Here is a 13,691-nt window from a genome sequence, read left to right as displayed (position 1 = left end):
AATGAACAATTCATTAAGAGAAAATATGTTTCTGCATGAACTAACTTCTCTTGCTCTTGTCCCCCTCTCAAGAGAAAACATTTAAGCATCTCACTTAATATTCTAATTCACTCTGATACTTTCTCTCTTGCCGTCTTCTTTTAGACATGATCTTTCCCAAATAGCCATATTTTTCTGTATTCCATCACTGAAACAATTCTACCATTCAATATACCATCCTCTATTCAAATATTCATATTTCTTTCTTTTCACCTCTCAATTTCTGATTCACATGCTGTTCTGGTTTGTCCTTTAACTTTGGTTCCAACTGAATCCTGTAAATAATAATGGCAACACTGGTTTTGCTAAAAATAACTAAAACATCTAGACAAGCCAGATAGAGCCATGTCTCCTGATCATTAGATAAAGATTGTGTGCCCACAACCACAAAGCTCAAGATGAAACCTAGCTGGGTAGAAGTAATTTTCAAAACAGCAATACCCAGCACCCAGAAATCTATGTGGCTGGAGTAATGTGGGCTACCCCAGACATGAATCACTAAAGGGCATTAATTTAGATACCTCACAGAAGTAGTCAAGACCTAAACATTTCCAGAGGAAGACATCTCTCTTACATTTGAAATATTTAATCAGAAGAATTGCTTCTTATTTCTTCCATAGTCATTGCATGAATTCATGACCTACAAGTGTCGGAAAGGAAAAGTTATAAGAAAAAAATCAAGGTAACAGTTTTGTAATTTATACAAAAGTTGCTTAGTTTTAAGCATAGATAAAGTTGCCACAGGGCTGAAATTATGCCCTTTAAAAAAACTTACCCTATTAGCAACATAATACCACATGACACAGAAAAATATAATTTCTTAATACCTGAAAAAGTTCTAGAGAAAGCAGAAGTTTATTAAAATATAAAATGTAATGTATACTATTTACATTACATTTTATATTACATTCACCCATGTGAACTATCTATGTCAACTATAAAAGATTGAAAGTAACTTTTATCACAATACAATTTCATGTAGCCATTTTCAGTGACACCCAGTTGGGTTAGTGATGTGCATACAGACAAAAAGAACTCTTCTCACTTCAGAGATCTGATGTTTGACCTTGTTTAAAGAGAGCTATGTTACTGTAAAAAATAAAAATACTGCACCATTTGATCTTGGATGCATAAAGCAAGTAGCTAAACCAAGTAACAGTCATTAGAGACAGATGTCATTGTATTAGGAAAAGCTTTTCCTCCCCACTGAGTTCCAGCAATTCAAGTGTTATGGTTAAAAACAAACACCAAAACAATCACCAATCTCAAAGTCTGAGAGAAACCTTCAAGGCCCTGCACCAAATGAGATACTTGAAACACTCTTCTGTGCTAATGATTCTAGTAGGCACAGCTAGAGGGGAAGGTAAAGAAGGCTTTTCAAACATGAGCATATTACATGAAAAACTGCATACTGAGTGAATTAAAGAGGCCCAGGAAGACAAAGTTAGCACTTTATTGCATCTTCATCTATTTCCGAAAATACACTGCAGCCAAAATTCTGTTATAGGCAAAAGCATTGAGTGCATCCTCAGCAAATTTGCAGATGACACCAGGTGCAGAGACACTCTTAAATGATGAGATGTCATCCAGAGGGACCTGGATGAGCTTGAGTAGTGGACCCATGGAAATATCATGAGGCTTATTAAGACCAAGTGCAAGGTGCTGCACCTGGACTGGGACAATCTCTGTTATCACTCCAGGCTGGGGGATGCAGGGACAAGAGCAGCCGTGCCCAGCAGGGCTTGGGGGTGCTGGTGGGTGAGGGGCTGGACATGACCCAGCCATGGGCACTCACAGCCCACAAAGGCAAACGTGTCCTGCAACCAAAGCAGGGTGGGCAGCAGGGTGAGGAGGGGATTCTGCCCCTCTGCTCTGCTCCGCCCTGGTGATTCCCCATTGCAGTGTCCAGCTCTGGTGTCCCACCACAGTAAGGACATGGACCTAGTGGAGCAAGTCCAGGAAAGGATCAACAAGATAATTAGAGGGCTGGAGCCCCTCTCCTTTGAGGAAAGCCTGAGAAAATTAGTTTTTTTCAGCTTGGAGCAGAGAAGGCTTCAGGGTGACCTAATTGTGGCCTTTCAGTACCTGAAGGGAACTTATAGGAATGTTGGGGAAAGAATATTTGCAAGGGCATGTAATGAAAGGATAAGGGGGAATGAGTTCAAATTGAAAGAGAGTCGTTTTCAATTAGATATTAGAAAAAACTTTACAGTGAGAGTGGCGAGGCACTGGCACAGGTTGCCCAGAGAAATTGTGGATGCCCCTCCCTGGAGTTGATCAAGGACAGGCAAGATGGGGCTCTGAGCAACCTTGTCTAGTGGAAAGTGTCCATACCCATGGCAGAGAAGTGGGAACTAGATGATCTTCAATCTCCCCTTCCAAAGCAAACCATTCTATGTTTCTATGCCTCTTTGATAATATTGTTAAAAAAAAAGAAAGAAAGAAGAAAATTACACATAATTTTGCAATCAGAACACAAATAACTGCATTTTTCCCCATTCCTAGCGGTTAGGCAGTACTAGTAAAAACATTTCATTTGCAACTATTACTGTAAACACACATGGTCAATTTCATATTGCTTCCAAAATGTATTCTTAAAATATGTTAATGGCAGTGCAACAGAAATCCTTTAGAAGGTGCTTAAATAATGAAATAAATAATGAAATGGTATCACATTGTTTGTTTATGAAAGCATTTAATGTTTTCCTTCCAAAACTCCCACAACCAATTTGAAAGAGCTAAATACTTCCTATTTCTGAAAAGCAGTTCACCACCTCAGGTCCCAATAAAAGATAGTCTAAACTGACATTACATTCAGAATAAATTCCCACTGTACCCAACATGCCAATACCTATTTCTTTTTGCTACACTTTTCAAAAAGCTGCTAATCTATGTTGGCCATTTGTGCTGAGAATAGAACATTTATGAAAGTTTCCAATTCTGTTTGGATTTAAGCTACTGGTCTCAGCTTACATCATCCAATGAAACCTTTGTACATCAAAAACCCTTTGTAGATCAGAACCTAAATTTACCATAAGGCCTCTCTTAACAAGAAATCATTTGACTACATGCCTACTGTGCCAAAAATGGAGTACGACTCCACACATTCTTTTTTGCTCTTAATACAACTGGAACACTGTCATTGACTTGGCCAGATCAAACACGGATGCCCAGACATAAAAGTCACTCAGTCATGTGATGGTCTGCCTTTCAGATAAGACATAATGAAAGCACAAGTTAAACAAGTTGGGTCATGCATGAATTAAGTGGGAAAATTCACTGTGAAAAATGGGTCCCCAGATTAGGGCTTTTAACATCTAATCTCTTACAGATGAATTCTGAATAAGAATCATAATTTAACCATTTAGACAAGAATCTATCAGGAAGTATTTATAACAGTGACAGGCTTGTTTGTTATTTACTACCTATTAGAGGTGTATTTGAAGTTTTGTTGGGAAAAAATTTAGATAATTTAGATCTTCTCTCTACCTACACAGGAAAGGAAACCTTTCTATATGCTTTAGTGCTATAAAATTTCAAAATCTGTCTCAAGATGCTTTTTTTTCCAGTCTTTCCAGAAGAAAGACTGAACATGCTCATCTTTGATAAGAGTGGATATTAGAGTCCACTGCTCCTCTGACAAGAATTACATTAAGAAACCAGTTGAGGGAACGGAGATGACTCCACCCACTGCTCTGAGCAACTCTGGAGGAGAGGTGAAAGCCATCCCTTGCCTCGATTCTGCACACTGGACTTCAGCAATTTCATAGCAGATATCAAACTCTTTCCTTCAAACAAGAGTCCAGATAAGTGAGTTTTGAGAGCTGGAAGCTGAACCTTGGATGTTCAGCTACCTTAAGGATGACGGATTTTTTCTTCACTCGAAATTAGACCAAGAAACAGCGTTGTTGCAGGTGACAGAAAGCAGCTAGACTCAAGAGCAAACCCTGTATCTCTGTCCAGCTTCCACTTATCAGCTTAATCATATTTACTTTGTGCAAGCTCACTGGCACGGGAATAACAACATACCTGCGCTGCAGATTAGCAACACAGAGATCACCTTCAATGGTGGCTGCAGCTAAAGAGTTAATTGTGTGCGAATTGTGTGTGGATGTCAATCATCATCAGCCAGTCAATCATGCAACTAATTCCTTCAGGGGTCACAGTTGCAACAAGGACAGCAGTTGACAGGAGAGCTGACAGACTGAGAATCCTACCACCTAGGTAACAGTTTATGCATACCAAGTCACTCATTACACAAACAGATGGCATAGTCCATTCAGCACAGGGTAAGCCCTTGGGCATTTTTGACATTTTAACCAAAACAATCCTTTGAAGAACAGGGTGAAAAAAAGTCTCCATTTTTGTACTTTCACTGCATTCAATTTACCACAGCAAAATGCTTTTGTCTTTCTACCTCTCTTTCCCCCCTTCACCACAAAAGTCTTTCACCAGCAAGAAATGAGAACAAAATGAAAGCAATTCAGATTTTAAAAAATGTTATTTATTTAATTGACATACAAATTTATGCGAGGATACGTAAAAGTGGCCTGCATGATTATGTCTTATTAAAAAATTTGCTTAAAATTCATAGTAGAACCAGATAGCTCCAAACATTTTTGTTTGCTTCCCAAGGGAAAAAAGAAAATCAGTGAGAAATCATTGGAAAGGGGTGTTAGCTAGAGAAACATTGAAAACTAAGTAGCAGCAAACCTTTTGAAGACCCTAGTGCAAAAGGAAGAAGTCCAGAGGATGGTCAGAAATAAATGCCCTTGTGTATATTTAGGAACTCGTTGGAGAAGGCGGATAGCCGTTACCTGGATCGCAGAATTAATTTCTTTTCTTCCCTGCTAACTCAAAACCACCGATACTCAAACTATGGGAAATAAATATTTAGTGTCCAATACCACAAGCTGTTTCCAGCAGCCCAGTAATACTCTTCAACAACTGGCATAATATCCAAACCAGCAAACTAAAGCAGTACAAGCAGGGGAAGGGACACTGCTGTCCTGAGCCTTGCAGTATCTAGGCTGTTCTGGGAAAGGGAACCCATGACTCACAAACCCGCCAGAAAAATTCATGAAATTCCAGTAGTCCCTGGAAATTTCAGCCAGCTTTGGATCTATCAATTTTTCTAAATCTGAGTATTGAAGTTGGTTGGTTGGTTGGTTGGTTGGTTGGTTGGTTGGTTGGCTTTGGGCTTTTTTCTGTTGAGTGGAAGCTGCTGCCCAATGAAAACTTTGGCCTATCTCAAATATTTCAGGGAAAAGACTAAACATCTGCAGGAGTCAATACATGTCTTTAGAGAAGGAGAAATTCCATGCTACTTCTGTAATTGACCTTAGAATGTCCAAAACCAAGCAAATAGCATATAGTGCCAAAAATCAACAAGAATAGATTATGTTCCTTTTTTCCCCCCCACTATTAGCTTGATAACAGGACTATTTCAAAGTGCTTTTGTAGGCTGCAGAGATGGTGATTTCAGAAATAGCTCAAATCATTCATTAGCTTCATATTGTGCCACTACTGAAGAGAAATACTTCAAATTGACTTGGATTGCTCCTCATATTTTCATCACATCCATCACATTAATTATAGCTATAGTTTGGGAGTTTTTTTGATGTTCTTTTTTCTGCTGCACTAGCAGAAAATAAAAAGCCATATTGCATTCATGGACTTTCTGCCTTCAGAAAGCTATGTACAAATACCAGTTGCAGCCAACAGGACTGCGGTGTAATGTGAGCTAAAAGCAGTTGCATTATTTAGTTATTTGCTTAGTTCTCCAATATTATAATCCTGTCACCTTAAAGTGAGACTTTTATAGCAGTCTGCAAGTGAAGGACTGACCTTCAAACTGTTACAATTTCTATGAAGGTTATATATATGATTCAGAGAAAGAGTTGATAAATCTCTAATCAAGTTATATAAACAGGTGGCAGATATACCTGACACAAACACAATATCCAGTTAAAAGTTGGCTAGGAGCATGATATCAGCAGTGATTCATACCTGGAATAGTGATACTGAAGGTTTATGTTAAGAAAGATTTAAAGCATTCTAATTGTTCGAACTTAAATGTTCCAAAAAGCGAAAATAAAGTCTAAAGAAAACAGACCAAAAAAATCTACTAAAATTCCAAAATGAAATAAAATATCCCGGATTAAATGCAAATTATGAGCCACAGTTGCTACCAAGACAACACATTGAACCATTGTATTAGTTTTCATCAGGCAGTGCTTATATATACTAAATAATATGCAGAACATGGAAATCTTCTTCTGGAAATTTAGCCAAGAAAATCCCCTATAAAAAGAATATTTTTGATTGTTAGAAATTATTTTTTTCCTCTTGTACAGTTTTGGTCTGATTTGGATCCAAAACAGATATTTAAAAAAAAATTAAATTTCTGATGACCTCAGAATGGGGCGAGTGAGCAGCAATTCCTTGCTGGCCACATCCAGTCTTTCCTTCCAAGGAATCCTCCTCCCTCCCTGGGACCCCTTTTGCTGTCAAGACCCCACTCATGACCCCTTTTGGTGCCTCCAGCCCCACACCCACCACTCCAAAAGCTCCCAGAGGGCACAAGGACACTTTGGTGGCTTTGGGAATGGCTCCTATGGGCAACAAATGATTGAATGGGAATGATTGAATTTCCTACAAGACATTGGGAATGATTCCTTCATTCCCATTAAGAAAAGAGTGCTTTGTATCCCTTTATCCCAAAGATCTCAGATCCTGGTGACAGCCAGGGCCTCTCCCAAGCCACTGTGACTCAGAACTCTCAGAACTCTTCAGCTGTTACATCAAATAGATGATACCATCAGATGCCCTACCTGTAACTGCAAAAAATTGAAGAAGACTTTGAATTTATAGATCATCTGCTGAAGGTTTCCACGGACAGTTTCATCAGCAGATTGCCTCAGACAAGGAACAGAATATTTCTCAGTTTTGTTGCCCCAGGGTGGACCCTCCAGGTCATTCCCCAGAGCCAGTGATATGACAATTAAGAGATAAATGAACAGTAGAACCCCTTCAGACAATCAAAACAGCAACAACAAAAAGTCTTCCAAGATTTCAGCACTCACAGAAGACAAATAAAATTGAGAAAATTGTTATCTGTTTCAAGAGAAAGATCAATTCTCCAAATAAAGATACTCTTCATTAGGTTCAGTCCTGCCTCCTTGAAGCATAATTGTCCAATCTCGTCTCCAAAATAGCACAAAGAGCTTCTGATGGATCTATATGCAATACTGTTCTGCCTTTCTTAAAGTATTTCAGAGATAATCCCCTCTATTAAAAAATGTTCTGAGAAATTATTCAAGCGTGCCCCTAATTTGAGGTACCATACTGATTTTTCCAAGTATAGTTCCTACTCGGCTACACCTGCATTGGTGTTGCATCCACATTTAAAAAGGAGGAAAAGTGGTTTTTTTGTTGATACACCATACATTAAATAAATTATGAAAAGCAGAGGGTTTTTCTCCCTCTTTCCAGACTTTCAGACATTTATTTTTGAGTCCCCTTCTATCACCTTCCTCCTTACTCACTTCTAATGCAGCTTTTTCCTGCTGGGGTAGCCAGGGTACAGGCTCCTGGAGGGAGGCATAAGGAGATGTATGTGCTGTGTTTATGCTTGCTTACTTCATGCTTTCCTTGGCCAAGGCACGTTAGTGTGAGGCTGGATGTGGCTCTAGATGCACCTTGATACACTCACTATATATTTTGTGTGCCATGATTACAAAACAGGAAGGCTCAAGTACCCATCTGCAACAGCTGTAGCAATTGTCAGGTAGGCCACAGAAGTGTCCTGGCAGAAAACATCAAGTTTGGTAGTAAACCAAAAGAGCTCTGCAATCACTGACCCTTCAATTTGATTTGTTTTAAAACAAGAATCAGTAAATATGTCCTTAAGATATAAGAGTCAGTGGAATAGATGTTCTCTGAGAAAATATTTGAGAAAAGTCTTCTCCATTATCTAGCTCATAGTGAATAATTTTCTCCAGTCTTTGGAAGCCTGGTCAAAGATGGGAGGCTAAACTGAGATATATTCTAAGGTTCTGCCTCTGAGGTGTTGGTTTTGTTCAAAATTGCAGGTATGCAAGAAGTGACAACATTGTAAAAAAGAAAAACAGTAAACTTAGAAGTTTTGCTTTAAACCTTTCAGTACATAACATTTCTTCACATGAATTGCTTAATTGAACAGCAGCTTGCATTCTTTGAAGTTTGCAAAATGATTTCATGTTTACAAATTTTAGAATTCAGGAAGGGAGTGGAGGAAGGAAAAGAAAAAAGCTATGCAGTGCTGTTTGTGGTAAATTCACACCTAACACTAAACATACAAATGGAGAGCAGTTTAACTAGTATGAAAAAGAAGTACAGCTGGACCCCAAAAGAAGCTTTCATAATTACAGGGATGATATTTACTTTTTAGAATGGGATAAGAAATTAACAAAAAAAACAAAAAAAAAACAAAAAAAAAAAAAAAAAGAAAGAAAGAAATGGAAAACGAGAAAAAAACCCCCAAGTTCTGCTGAATTCATTTTGATGTACTAACCTTGCCAATAAAAATGTTTAAACCTCAGTTACAACTCCCTGGGGAATGGCAGCTATTATCCCCCATTGAGTTGGTGCTTACCATACAGAATCTGAACAATTCATACAGAAAAATAAACCATAACGTTCCTGTTTATTATTACTTTAGTTGAGAGGTGCTGACATTAAACAGTTCTGCACTGCTGCTATAAATCAGCATGCTGTGGATGTTCTCAGCATGGGACTAGGGCTCCCTGGTAACAGCTCTCATCAAGGCAACCAGCTGTCAGAATTCTTCAAATTAAACTGTTATTACTGCAGTATTCATTAGTCAGTTACTGACTATTAAGATATTTTTATATCTGAGCCATTGACATTGGATATTGCTTTTTAATATGCAAGTTATATATAAACATGATTAAGTGGTTCATGCGGGGTTGACAGTTTCTATTATAGCTTGATCTCCCCTTTGTAGGGACTATGGTGTTGGAGATAACATCCTGGTCTATACTTAAATTAAGTTTCTATTTAAAAGTCTTGTATTTCTGCTGTGATTGATAAGCTGTTTCACTAGGTGCCACATTCATATTGCAGAGGTACAACACAATATAAAAAGGATGTACAATAGATTGTTTTGACCATAACATAGAGAGACAAAAATTGGTAATTTTAATTACATTGCTGTCCACAGTAGATTCTGGTCATTTTGTTTGTGCAATGCCTATGTACCTGTGGCTGCAACAAAGAGGAGATTCCAATCTTTTAATACACGCTTTAATTATTTTGTATAACAATGTAAATCATTTAAGTAGGAGCATTCTTAATGTTTGAACAATTTGGAGGCTTTTTTCTAAAATATTGATTTCAAAATACCAAAAAGCCTATATCTTTTGATTCCAAATAAAGATGTGAAATTTCAAGTTTTCCCACCTTTCTCTGCATTTGCATGTTTTGATGTGTATTTGCATGTTTTGGAAGTACTCTCTATGCTGGTAATTGTTTTGCATCTCAGACATATCTGCTTTGTTTTCAGATTATATTTTTGGATAAATTTCCAATTTAAGCTAAAATATTGGTTTGATTCTCTTTCAAACTGTGCTCCCTTTTCCATGCTATATGGACATTTGTGAAACACTGCAGAATTTACACATCCCTACTTTAGGGCTTTGTTTCCTTGGCAGAGCTTCAGGCTTTAAGCCTGGAAAAGTCAATTTTGCTAGCAAGTGTTGGCAAGCACAGGAGAGGACTACTGTTACCAGTCTGGATGCCTCTAAACAAAGCTTTCCCCACTAATTCGTCTCCAGAAACTGTTTCACTGCAAGCAGTAACTAAGGCATCACAGCATGTGTATTTCACTGCGTGATGTGAAGCACCTCAAAGCTGTTCCTAACAAGGACCATGTCATAAACTTACACAGCAACCCTCTGATAAAACTTTCCTATTGGTACAGCTAGAAGCCTGGGAGAAGGTCTCCTACTATAAATTTCATAGTAGTAAAAATAAAAGTAGAATCTCATCCAGCATCTTATCCACTGAGTATTCACAACCCTAAGCTCCATGAACTTATTCACGTGCACCTGGAAATAAATGCTCTCCGTGGCTGGTTTGGGGCAGCCCAAAACCCACTTTCTTCTTTTCCCCACTTATCTCCAGCCACACACCAAAGCTTCAGAAGAAGAAAAACACCCTGGGAAATCTTGTGACCACATTTTCCCCACTGGAAATCTACCATTACTGAAATTGGTAGAATTACTAACATCAAAACCTAAACGGTAGTCCTGAAAATTCTTGTAATGGAAGCAACTCAGAGAAAATACCTTTCCAGAATGTTTTATAGGGGGGTGTTTACATAACGTTCTTGGATTACTTGAAAGAACTAATGCTTCTCTGTGGTCATTAAAGTCCTTCAGTACATGAGACAATAAATATATTTGTACTTTAATTGCTGTTTTATAGGAAGTTAACTGTAGAGGAAATCAAGGAGGTCAGATTCTTATTTTCTTTCTCCACCATTCCCCTGCTCTTGACAGTTAAACCCTGGAAGCAGTAAAAAAGAGAGCATTAGAAAAATTATCCCAGGAAATAAAAAGTCAAGATATGTTTTACACATCAAAACCTGCACTTGAGTTATGTCACTTAAGATTTTAAAGGCGTCTCCTCCTTCATAAGGAGTTTAGCTTTCTGAACATCTCTGAAAATGGGTTGAGAGAAGCGAGGTTTAATCACTCTTGGGGCAGAGACATGGAGACTTTCTCTTGCAGTTGTGCTGGTGTATGCCAGTCCAGATTGGGGTGCTTCCATCCCCTCTCAAACTACTAAGGCTCTCTGCTCGGTTATCTTGAAGTAGTGCAGATTTACTTTAGTAGAAGCTTCACATAAAACCAGGGCCACTTCATTATGTCTAACGCCATTGTCTATAGTGTTGTCCATAGGACTAAAATAAAAATAATTAAATTTTACTGGAAATTAAAATAAAAATAATTAAAATCTACTCCAATAAATTTCACAAATATCTTACAAACTTGTCAATTTTAAGTTGTTTTTAGACATTTTCAAAATGCCCTTTGGCTACAGGCAGTGAAAATTATGATTATAACACTGAAGTTCCAGCAGGACACTACACAGGAAATAAAAGATTTTTTAACATAGTTTGAAAGAGATAGAGACCCAAAGCTTCAGAGTGGAAGAAAAAAAGTCTAACATACAGGGTAAAAAAGCTGTATCCAGGTAGTTTGGATTCAGTATAGAAGTTTACCCCACCGGGAGCAAGTGTACTGCCAGCGAGGCACAGATGCATGATGAATGAGACAGTAAAAATGTGCTTATGGAAGTGTGATGACAGTTCTGTGTCCATAAGACATACATCTCCAAGGTACACTTGTGCATCTGTTATATATTTTGGTGTTGTTTCTTTTTCAGCTTCAAGTCATTTGAGAAGGTGAGAATATATGCCCAAAAGGCCATTAAGAGAGAAAAGTTAGCAGAGGCCATAAGGCGACAACATGAGTGGCTAGAAAGATTTATCATCAGGAAGAGCAAAAAATATTGTAAATACCATAGAAGACTCTGCAGTGGAGGAAAGCAGCTCTGCTGCTCAATCTCCCATTACCTCAAGGGTGAATTATGTTTTCCTCCTTATTGTGCAATTCCTATAACTCAGTAATACTAGTATAACAGAGCCTGGTGCTTTTTTTGATGCGCAGTAGCATCCTCTCTAGTGATGATTTTTCTTTGTTTTTTCCCATTATGGTTGGGACTGGCAAAAACTAAACATAAGGCTATATTTCCTCAGCTAGAATAGACAGGTGCAAATAGAAGGGGAAGAAAACATGAAAAAAATGCCACCCCTCCCAGCAACCAAATGAAAGTGTTTCAAGACACTGCATATTGCTATTATGCAGCATTTTATGATGGTTATGCAAACTCTTAAGTTTTATTAACAAACTTTGCTCCTAAGGCTTTCAGCATTTAATATTTTGTGGCTCTTAGGCCTGCATGACCTCTTCTTTTCATGCTAATGAGTGAGTCTTTAGTGCCTGAGTTAGTTGTTTTCTGATTTCTGCTTTGAAGATACCAAATACATGAAGAGCAACAACCAGTACTATGCTGTAAAGTTCATCTGAAACAACAGGAAAGAAGACCTTGGCCTCCAGAGCTTAAGCAGAAACTGCTACAAGAAATGAAAATTTAGATCAAATGATACCGATGGAAGGGGTTCAAAAAGAAAGAGAGCATGACAACAAAAACTCCCAGCAAAATGACACTCTGGATGCATGGAATGTTTTACAATGTAAAGAATGGAAAGTTCAGTAGGCATTACTAACCAAAAAATACACTTTGAAGCTGGGAAGCATGCTGAAACACTGCTGAAGAGCCATATTCCTCCATGGGGAAAACTAACATGTAGGGCACACACAGGACCTCAAAAGGCTTGGCATATCATCACATCAAACTAGATGCTAATTAAAGATAAAATTGAACTTGAGTACAAAACAGGTAGCTGCCCTTGGACAAGAATTGGTCTAGCCACAGGCAGCTATGAAATCTTTTTTCCCATCTGAAGCATTTTTCTTTGCTTTAGCAGTAAGCAAAGTTTCTGTGGCTCCAACAGATCATGCTTACACAGAAAATGTTTCATCAGCCTGAGCAGGACTATGACAAATGCTGTTGGTGCTGTACAAAATAACCATACTGTGCTAAAGAGTCAGATCCTCTAAGTTAGTGTATATAAGAGTCAGCTGTTGTTCAGTCTGCTTCATGCTAAATAAATGCAGCATGTCAAAATAAGCTCCCCCCACTGCCCAAACAGAGAAAAAATTTAGGAAAAATATTCAAACATTTAATTTTATGGGAGATTAAACCAGAAAAAAATAGATGCATTTTGGGAACTTACAGGCTAAATTTGCATTCCAAGGTGCTCACAAAAAGCCAACACTACTTTAAGACAGCTTATGTACTCTAGCTGCCAAAAGGAAACCCCAAAACTTTTTTACAAATTTTATTTGCAGATATGGGAATTTAAAATCAAGCACAGGTTAAGAACAGCCACTACTTTTACCACAGCTGCTTCGAAATCTTAATGCATACCACATTGCCAGTAAATCTGAAAAGAAATTGGCATCTCTTTCCCGCTGCACTCACTTTCCCCTTCTCATGTTTGGCAGAGCTTCTCTCCTGGAAAGCAAGCCATAATACTCTATTGTTGTGAAGAATCTGAAAATATGAACATCAGCCTTCTCGTTCATCAATTGAGACAAGGCAGCAGAAAACAGTACTGCTAACTGGGAGATACAAAACAGAGAATAACTCAACCAGCAGTGACTGCATTCCTGTGATATTTATAGGAACAATGAGAGGAAGAATTTTCATCTAAATGTTTAAAAAACTCATTTTGAAACATGCTTTCTATGTTCTGGACATGATTCTTTTACTGATATAATATAGTCTTCAGGACTGGATGGACTGTACCCCGCTGCAGATTTCAGGTATTTTCAGGGAAACTATGTACTCAGAGAACAAAACTGTGAAATTACTGCTGTCTTTGTACAAAATACTAGCAGGTAGCACAGTAACTAAATTCAGTGTGTTTTCACAAATTGGATCTAAAATGTTTCAATTAG

Source organism: Zonotrichia albicollis, chromosome Z (genome assembly GCF_047830755.1).
Source record: "Zonotrichia albicollis isolate bZonAlb1 chromosome Z, bZonAlb1.hap1, whole genome shotgun sequence".
In the NCBI taxonomy this organism is placed as follows: domain Eukaryota; kingdom Metazoa; phylum Chordata; class Aves; order Passeriformes; family Passerellidae; genus Zonotrichia; species Zonotrichia albicollis.
The sequence above is the reverse complement of the archived record's forward strand: the minus strand, read 5'-3'. Positions refer to the sequence as shown.